Below are 9916 nucleotides of genomic sequence, written 5' to 3'. Positions count from 1 at the left end.
TCCTCTTTTCAAAAAGTCCAAGATCATGATCATCTGATGAATGGTTGAGAAGTTATGCTCAAATGATCATAAAGCATGCATGGAAGTTCAACATGGCATAACTTTTGCTCCAAAGCTCCAAATTGGTCCACTCTTTTTTGCATTATGCTTATCATGACCAATATTTTCCAAATCAAACATTGCATTGCATGAAATTAACTCACATGATCATTTGTCCATGCATGTATATTTTGGAGGGAAAATGGATAATTCAAATTCTATTGATCATACATGAAAAATACCAATGCCATTGTGATTTTTGGATGATTTTAAGTGACTTTGAACCATGCATGTGCACTGTTCACGTGTAAAATCTCCATGCACCACACACTTTCCAAATTGGTCATTCACCTTATTTCTTTTTAATCTCAATTAACCAAGCTTAAGTGGGATTAGTAAAGTGATTAGTACATGGTATAAATAGATAATCATAACAGAATTTGGCATAATCACAATTCTAGATCTAGAATCTCATTTCCCTCCAAATTTTTCTCTCATTTGAAACTTCAAATTTTTCCACATAACTCATTGATTTTACTGCATAGTCGTGTTGATTGAGTATGATTGAGTAGGAATCGAGCATTGGATTGAAGAATTTGGCCAAGATTCGTGCACATCAAGATTATGAAGATGAACATGGAAGCTTCAATTTGAGCTAGATCCAGGCCGTGTCAAGTGTTAATTGGTGCATAGAGCTTCATATCAAGGTTGAGCAAGGAGATCTGGAAGATTTGAGCACTTGAATCCACTGTTTCATCTCACTGTTCTTCAAGAAGGTTGGATTTCGACTCTCTCTTTTCTTCTCTTTATTGCCATGATCTTGTAGAACTTTTGATGCTGAGAATTCTGATATAAATATCTTTGAATTTGGTTGGATATTGAATGAGATATGTGAACTTGAACTTTTGATGTGCAATTTGTTTTCCTTCGATTCGCTTTACTCAGTATGAATTAGGCTTGATGAATGTTAGATCCGTGTTCTACGTGTCGAGACGGTTTCAATGATGTATAATATGCTTGATTCTGGAAAAAAATTCACTGTTGCGCCGCCAGTTTCATTGAGGAAGACAGTGGAAACCACCGTCAACCACCGACCATGAATAGTGCTAGGGTCTCTGGTTCGAACGCTAGGGTTTTGGACTGTCGCGCCTGCAACCTCTTTATCCTCTGTTCGATTCCTTGTGCTTGCTATTTCATTTTTCACTTTTGATTTTCCACTTTGCCAAACGATGCGTTTTGGACTAGCGCGCTTGTGACCTTGTGTTCACGAGTTCGATTCCAGCGCTTGCAATTCCTCTGATTTTCAATTGTTTTGTTGAGCGCGCGTGTGACCTAACATACCATGGTTCGATTCCTGCTGGTGTCATTTTAGATTATTTCATTTGTTTTGTGAAGCGCTCTTGTGACTGTAGTGACCAGGGTTCGAACCTTGCCTTTTCCATTTTATTTCCAGCGTTTTTTTTTTACCTACATGACTTGTGTTCAATCCTTGGCAATGCTGTTTCCAGTTTTTAATTCATATTTCATTGTTTTACATGTTTTTTTTATTATTTCATTTTGTTCTTCAACTTGCAAAAATCACTAAAAATGTTAGATTAATCCAATTTGATCCAGATTTTTTTTCACTTGATTGTATTGATGTCTATTATTTTTAGATGTCATTTGTGTGAATTGATTGATTCTGGTTTTTTAATTGAGATTGTGTGTTTGAACATGTATGCAAAATTACCATGCTTCATTCAATTGATTGTGAAGTGCTCATAATTTGTCCAATTGGCTTGAAATTTGACATGTTTGTTCCTAACATATGACTGGATTTTTGAGAATTGGTTTGGCATTTTTGTCATGTTTTACCACTATTTTGGATACATGGACATTTGGTGTGGCAATTTGTGTCACAATTTGTATGGTGCATTTGTACATTTTCATTCACATGCCATTTGATCTATTATGGAGTTTAATTTTTGTATGATGTTCATTCTTGACATGTTGATCTCACATAAAAAATTTCATGATCATTGGATTCATTTTTGTTTTAATGTGGTTTTTCTCATTTGAATGTCCAATTGTGACCACCTTGCTTGCCTTTGCCTTATCTTGTTCATATGATGGCTTTGTCCTTTGATTTGGCTTTGATCCTTTTTGGGACATGTCCTTACTTGATTAAATGTGCTTCATGTGAAATATGGACTGTTGTTTTGGTTGTTTGACTTGCCTTTGACCCTAGTCTTTGTACTAGTGGTTTGTACTCACCAATCGTGTTTGATGTTTCAGGTGTTTAGCAATAATGATTGGTTTGGCCTCATTACTTGAGATGCCAATTGCTTTGACCACTAACCCTTGCTGTTTTGTAGGTTATTTGATATGATGAAACAAATTGAGTGCTTGCACTTATGCTTTGCTTGGTGTAACACTGTTGATTGGTTTTGTCTGTTTCTGATTGTTTTGTCTGAGTTACTAATTGACTAGCCTTTTGCACAGGTACTTTAGTCGCTTTTAGCTCTTGCTTGAGCTTTTCTTTGGTTTGTGGTCGGTTTACCACTTAGGTAACCTCTCTAACTCCATGTAGTCTGGAAGCCCTGTCGTTTTCTTTTGGCAGGCATTTGGCTGAAGTCCTCCTTAAGAGGCAATGTTTGTGATTGTTTATATTTGTGCTAAAGACCTCCTTGTTAGGGCATGGTTATATGTTAAGACCTCCTAAGTGAAGAGGCAATTGGCAGATAGAAGAGATTTGCAATCAATCCCCTGCTATTCAATTGAGTCTTTCATTATGCTCGCACTACGTGCTGATGCTCTTGAATAAACACCCAAAATCTTGTATAGAGTCAGTCAGATGGAATAGGGTCCCTCATTCTGGACCCCCACGCTTTCAATGATTTGAGCTCACCCTGGCCAGGGTTAAGAGCCTGAGGTCTCATCCTCAGTACCATTTCAATCTGCTCACCCTGACGTTCAATGTCAGTGGTTAAGAGCTCCTGTTTACCTTTGCATTCTGGCTTGTTTGTCGAGGTTGATATGACCCCTTGACTAAAGCCCACCTTTTTTTGTCTGAGCCTCTTGTTTGCATATAGAGTGTGATGATTGCTTTTGATGTTTATCTGCTTTCCAATTCTTATCTCCTGTTCTGTAGGAGTCGTATGATCAACTTTCGAGGAAGTTGAATGTATGTAGAGATAGACTGGAGTTGACTCACTTCCTGTGTGAGTCAAACTCTTGTTAGAGACCTCAACCTAGGGTTATAATTTGCATGACGACTATTAGGCTCGAGTCAGTCTCCCTTTTAGTTCGTTATTCCCTTGGTCTCTGGTTAGGAGAGTTTCTCCCCTGTTAAGGGGAACTACGTCACCATGATCCTCATACCAAATGAGGTACATAGGCAGGAGATCGTGCGAGATCTCTCCGGGCAACCTTTTTCTTTTTTGCGTGTGTTGTGTTTGACAACTATTAGGTCCGAGTTCCCGACTCCCTTTCAGTCTGTGTGTTCAACCTCTTTGTTTCTTTTGACGTCTCAGCGTCTTCTTGGTGTTTGCTTGACAACTACTAGGCTCGAGTTCCAGACTCCCTTTTAGTTTGTCAGTTGGAGAACCTTTGGTGTTTGCTGGTTAGCGATTGTTTATTTGTTTGGAGTCAGATGTAAGCCTATTTATTGGCATTCAGTTTCCTTGTGCTGTTTGGTTTGGAGTCGGATGTAAGCCCATTTATTGGCATTCCGTTTCCTTGTTTGCCTTTGTTCGGAGTCGGATATAAGTCCAGCTATTGGCATTCCGTTTCCTTGTTGAGTTTTTCTTTTGACGTCTCAGCGTCTTTGTGTTGTGTTTTGTTTCGGCGTGCGTTAGCCGAACTACGACAGCTCTGATTCTCATTCCAGATGAGATACGTAGGCATAGGATGCGATATACTAGCGAGCCCGTTCCCCATTTCCCCGAACTACGTCGACTCTGATGTTTGTTTCTGACAAACTTCGTAGGCTCAGGATGCGACATCCTGCCGAGTCCGCTTCCTCCGTCTTCGTTCACCTGTTTATTCCAGTATGTGCATTCTTTGAGCAGTTTGTCAGCAACCTTTTCCTATTCTCTTGAGCGTGGATCCCGTCGAGTACGACGGACGTGAGGGGTGCTAATACCTTCCCCTTGCGTAACCGACTCCCGTACCTTGCAGTCTCTGGTCGTAAGACCATTCCTTTCCCTTTTTCAGGTTTACTTCGAGCATTTCCTTTCCCTCCTTTGGGATAAATAACGCACGGAGGCGGCTCTGTGTTTTTTTTCCGCCGGTTGTTTTTCGCGTTGCGACACTAGCCGCTCAGAGTCAGTCTTCTCTAACGCCTGCAACTCTTCCTCTTCAGAGAACTGTCATTTCCGAGGTTGCTACCTCTACCATTCCTGCAACTGCTGCTCACTGTGCGCCTAACATGCCTACCGGATTCCCGTGGGGAATGCCACTCAATTTTGTGCCTGAGGGTTTTGCACCTACTTTTGCTTCCATATGCATGCCGGTATCTAGCCTGGTCATGTCTGTGCCACCACCTGTTGTGCATTCTCTACCCCGTGTAGAAGGCATCATCTTTCATTCTGAGCCGTCTGAGGGTTCAGATGTTTATGAGAAGATGGACGAAATGAAGGATCAATTCCTTGAGTTGCGTAAGGAGTTGAAGACTCTGAGGGGTAAAGATATGTTTGGTAAGAGTGTTGCGGAACTTTGTTTAGTTCCAAATGTTAAATATTCGGTGAAGTTCAAAGTGCCTGACTTTGAAAAGTACAAGGGGAAGAAGGTCTCTTTTGACCCTATTCCTATGACATACGCAGAATTGTACCCATCGTTGGTTCTCAAGAACCTGTTAAAACCAAGAAACCCACCTCAAATCCCTGAACCACTTCCATGGTGGTATAAACTGGAACTCCGCTGTGCTTTTCACCAAGGAGCTCCCACTCATGATATCGAGAACTGCTACCCTCTAAAGTATGAAGTCCAAAAGCTGGTTAAAAGTGGAATGGTGTCCTTTGAGGATCGTGCGCCGAATGTCAAAGCTAATCCACTACCTGCCCATGGGAATTCATCTATTAATATGGTGGACGGCTGTCTTGAGGAGTTCAAGGTATTTAGGGTACGCTTTATTAGAAGGTCCTTGGTGACGATACACAAGGATATTTGTTCAGTAAGCGATTGTGAACATGACCATGATGGTTGTGCTATTTGAAGTGTCAATCCCAGAGGTTGTATGGTCGTGAAGAGAGACATCCAGAGGTTGATGGATGAAGGTTTGATTCAGATTTTCCAGTCCCATCATGTAGATGACGATGTGAATGTTATAGTCCCAATATTCAAGACTCCTAAGAGAGTAGTAATCCAGTATGACAGCAGCAACAGTAACATCGTCAACAATAGATCGGTATCACCGTTGGTTATACAGTTAGTAGGCCCCGTCCCATATGCATCTGATAAGGCTGTCCCATATCAGTACAATGCTATCATGATAGAGAATGGTCAAAAGGTTCCTTTGCCTACGACCAGTTCTGTTGTTAGCATTGTTGATGTTATTAAGGTGACCCGCAGTGGTCGAGTCTTTGGGCCACTGTTTCCGAAGAATGTGGAAGGTATATCTGTTAGCAAGAAGGTTGATGCGCCTGTGGTAGATTCTGCTAGTGTTTCAAAGTGTTAGTCTGGTGAATCCAGCGGTTTGAAGCCTAGCAATGATGATGAGGTGTTTCGTTTGATTAAAAAAAGTGAGTTCAATATGGTGGAGCAGCTGCTCCAAACCCCCTTCAAGATTTCAGTGTTGTCTCTGCTAATGAACTCAAAAGCGCACAGAGAAGCACTACAAAAAGTTCTAGAGCAAGCTTATATGGAACATGATGTTACGGTGGATCAGTTTGATCATATTGTAGCTAACATCACTTCCTGCAACAATCTCAGTTTCTGTGATGAAGAACTCCCTGAGGAGGGTAGAAATCATAACTTGGCTCTACACATTTCAATGAATTATAAAGATGACGCTCTGTCGAATATGCTGGTAGACACCGGGTCTTCATTGAATGTGCTTCCGAAGTCAACTCTGTTGAGGTTGTCATACCAAGGAGCTCCTATGAGATATAGTGGCGTGATCGTCAACGCTTTTGATGGTTCTTGCAAGAATGTGATCGACGAAGTGGACCTTCCAGTGAAGATAGGTCTGAGTGACTTCCGAATTACTTTCCAAGTAATAGATATCCGCCCGGCCTATAGCTGCTTATTGGGAAGATCGTGGATTCACGAGGCAGGAGCCATTACTTCAACATTGTATCAGAAATTAAAATTTGTTAAGATTGGGAAGCTAGTTATTGTTGGTGGGAAAAAGGCGTTGCTGGTCATCCACCTGTCATATTTCTCTTATGTAGAAGTTGAGGATGAGGTTGGAACTCCGTTCCAAGCCTTATCTATTGCTGAAGAAAAGAGAGTTAGGGCACCTATGTCCTCAATCATTGACGCTTAGAAGATTGTTGAAGATGGTCAGTCTGATCAGTGGGGACAGATGGTAGAGGTCTCCGATAACAAGAGCATAGCCGATTTGGGTTTCCAACAAGGTTCTTCAATGGTTAGAACTGAAGATGCGCCACCCATTTTTTATAGCGAAGGGTTTATTCATGTTAATGAGCAACACTTAGTTGCAGTGATCGAGAGTGATGAAGATGAAGACTGCACCAATTTTGTGACGCATGGAAAAGCTTGCAACAATTGGACTGCTATTGATATTCCTGTTATTATGCATCGATCTAAGTAATTGCTTTTATTTATTTTTGAAAATCCTTCTCCTATGCCTAAGGGAGAAGTGAACACTGTTAGGCATTTCAAATTTGATCATCAATAAAATATAATTCTATTCATCCGCATCTATGATGTTTTATTTTTACTTTTTGCTTTATTCTGAAAATGGTAATCACAAAAAACATAAATAAATAAATAAAATGTCCATCTGCATAATATTTGGTCACAATTCAATTCTCTAAAATCAAAATATCAAATCATTATGCAGGTTGATTCCTAACCCCATTGAATACAATGATCCTTCTTCTTATCCAAATTTTGAATTCCCTGTGTTTGAAGTTGAGGAGGAAAGTGATGAAGAAGTAAGTGATGAATTGTCTCGTCTTCTTGAGCATGAAGGAAAAGCCACTCAGCCATTTGAAAAGCAAATTGAGTTAGTCAACTTGGGTTCCGAGGATGATGTGAAGGAAGTCAAGATTGGGTCTCGACTATGTCCAGAGGTTAAGAAGGGGTTGATTGATCTTCTCTGAGAGTATTCAGATGTGTTTGCTTGGTCCTATTAAGACATGCCTGGTTTGGATTCTGAGGTTGTGGAGCATAGATTGTCGTTAAAGCCAGAATGCCCACCAGTCAAACAGAAGTTGATGAGGACTCATCCTGATATGGCAGTGAAGATCAAAGAAGAAGTGCAGAAATAGATTGATGCTGGTTTCCTTGTGACTGTTGAATATCTGCAATGGGTGGTCAATATTGTGCCTGTTCCAAAGAAGGATGGAAAAGTCCGTATGTGTGTTGATTATAGAGATTTGAATAAAGCCAGTCCGAAAGATGATTTCCCTCTACCACACATTGATGTGTTGGTAGACAATATAACTAAATTCAAAGTCTTTTCATTTATGGACGGATTTTCCGGATATAATCAGATTAAGATGGCACCCGAAGATATGGAGAAGACCACATTCATTACACCTTGGGGAACATTATGTTATAGAGCAATGACTACTCTTTTTCATGATATGATGCATAAAGAAATCCAAGTCTATGTCGATGACATGATTGTTAAATCTATTGATAAAGAGGAACATGTTGAGCATTTGTTGAAACTATTCCAGCGGTTGAGGAAGTATATACTTCGCTTGAATCCCAATAAGTGTACATTTAGTGTTTGTTCTGGTAAGTTGTTGGGCTTTATTGTCAGTGAGAAAGATATTGAGGTTGATCCTGCCAAGGTCAAAGCAATACATGAGATGCCTGCGCCCAAAACTGAGAAGCAAGTCAGAGGTTTTCTCGGTCGCTTGAATTATATCTCAAGATTCATTTCACACATGACTACCACATGTACGCTTATATTCAAGCTTCTTTGGAAAGATCAATCTTGTGATTGGACCGAAAATTGCCAAAAAGCTTTTGACAGTATCAAAGAATATCTGCTTGAACCTCCGATTTTGTCTCCGCCTGTTGAAGGAAGACCGTTGATCATGTATTTGAATGTGCTTGACGAGAATATGGGTTTTGTTCTAGGTCAGCAAGATGAGACTGGAAAGAAAGAATATGATATCTACTACCTTAGTAAGAAATTCACCAACTGTGAGACTCGGTATTCTATGCTTGAGAAGACTTATTGCGCATTGGCTTGGGCTGCTAAGCTTCTGCGTCAATACATGTTGAATCATACCATTTGGTTGATATTCAAAATGGACCCAATCAAGTATATATATTTGAGAAACCTGCTTTAACTGGGAGGATTGCATGTTGGCAGATGTTGTTATCAGAGTATGATATTGAATACCGATCTCAGAAAGCAATTAAAGGTAGTGTCGTGGTATTTGATGGATCTGTTAATCAGTACGTTAATGGCATTGGGGCAGTAATCATTACTCCTCAAGGCACTCATTTTCCATTTACACCTAGATTGACTTTCAAGTATAAAAATAATATGGAAGAATATGAAGCTTGCATTATGGGGCTTGAAGAGGCCATTGACCTCATAATCAAATATTTGGACATCTATGGAGATTCGACTTTGGTTATGAATCAAATCAAAGGTGAATGGGAGACGAATCAACCCGGTTTGATACCATACAGAGACTATGCGAGGAGGATTTCAACTTTCTTTACAAAGGTTGAGTTTCATCATATCCCTCGAGATGAAAACTGAATGGCAGATGCTCTTGCAACATTGGCTTCAATGATCGTAGTGAAATATTGGAATGAAGTTCTCAATTTGACGGTGATACGTCTTGATAGGCCAGCTCATGTGTTTGCTGTTGAAGAAGTCAAAGACGAAAAGCCGTGGTATTACGACATCAAGTGTTTCCTCCAAAGTCATATTTACCCGTCTGAGGCATCTTTGAAAGATAAGAAGACTTTGAGAAGATTAGCTGGCAACTTCTACCTGAATGGTGATGTATTGTACAAGAGAAACTTTAATATGGTTCTGCTCAGATGCGTGGATAGACACAAAGCAGACCTATTGATGACTAAAGTCCATGAAGGTTCCTTTAGTACTCATTTCAATGGACATGCTATGACGAAGAAGATGTTGAGAGCAGGTTACTATTGGATGACAATGGAATCTAATTGTTGCAAGTTTGTGAAGAAATGCCACAAGTTTCAAATTTATGCAGATAAGATTCATGTTCCTCCAACATTGTTGAATGTCATTTCCTCCCCGTGGCCCTTCTCCATGCGGGGAATTGATACAATTGGCATGATTGAGCCCAAAGCTTCGAACGGACATCATTTCATTTGGGTGGCTATTGACTACTTCACGAAATGGGATGAAGCGACATCGTATGCGAATGTAACCAAGCAAGTCATTGTGAGGTTTATCAAGAATCAGATCATATGCCATTACGGTGGGCCAAGTAAGATCATTACTGATAATGGATCGAACTTGAATAACAATATGGTGGAAGCTCTTTGCAAAGACTTCAAGATTGCACACCATAGTTCTTCTCCCTACATACCTAAGATGAATGAGGTTGTTGAAGCTGCAAAAAGGAACATCAAGAAGATTATTCAGAAGATGGTTGTAACATATAAGGATTTTCATGAGATGCTCCCATTTGCTTTGCACGGGTATCGTACATCCATCCGTACTTCAACATGGGAAACCCCTTTCTTTCGTGTATATGGT

The sequence above is a fragment of the Lathyrus oleraceus genome, chromosome 6, assembly GCF_024323335.1.
Source record: "Lathyrus oleraceus cultivar Zhongwan6 chromosome 6, CAAS_Psat_ZW6_1.0, whole genome shotgun sequence".
Classification (NCBI taxonomy): domain Eukaryota; kingdom Viridiplantae; phylum Streptophyta; class Magnoliopsida; order Fabales; family Fabaceae; genus Lathyrus; species Lathyrus oleraceus.
This window is presented reverse-complemented; position numbering follows the sequence as displayed.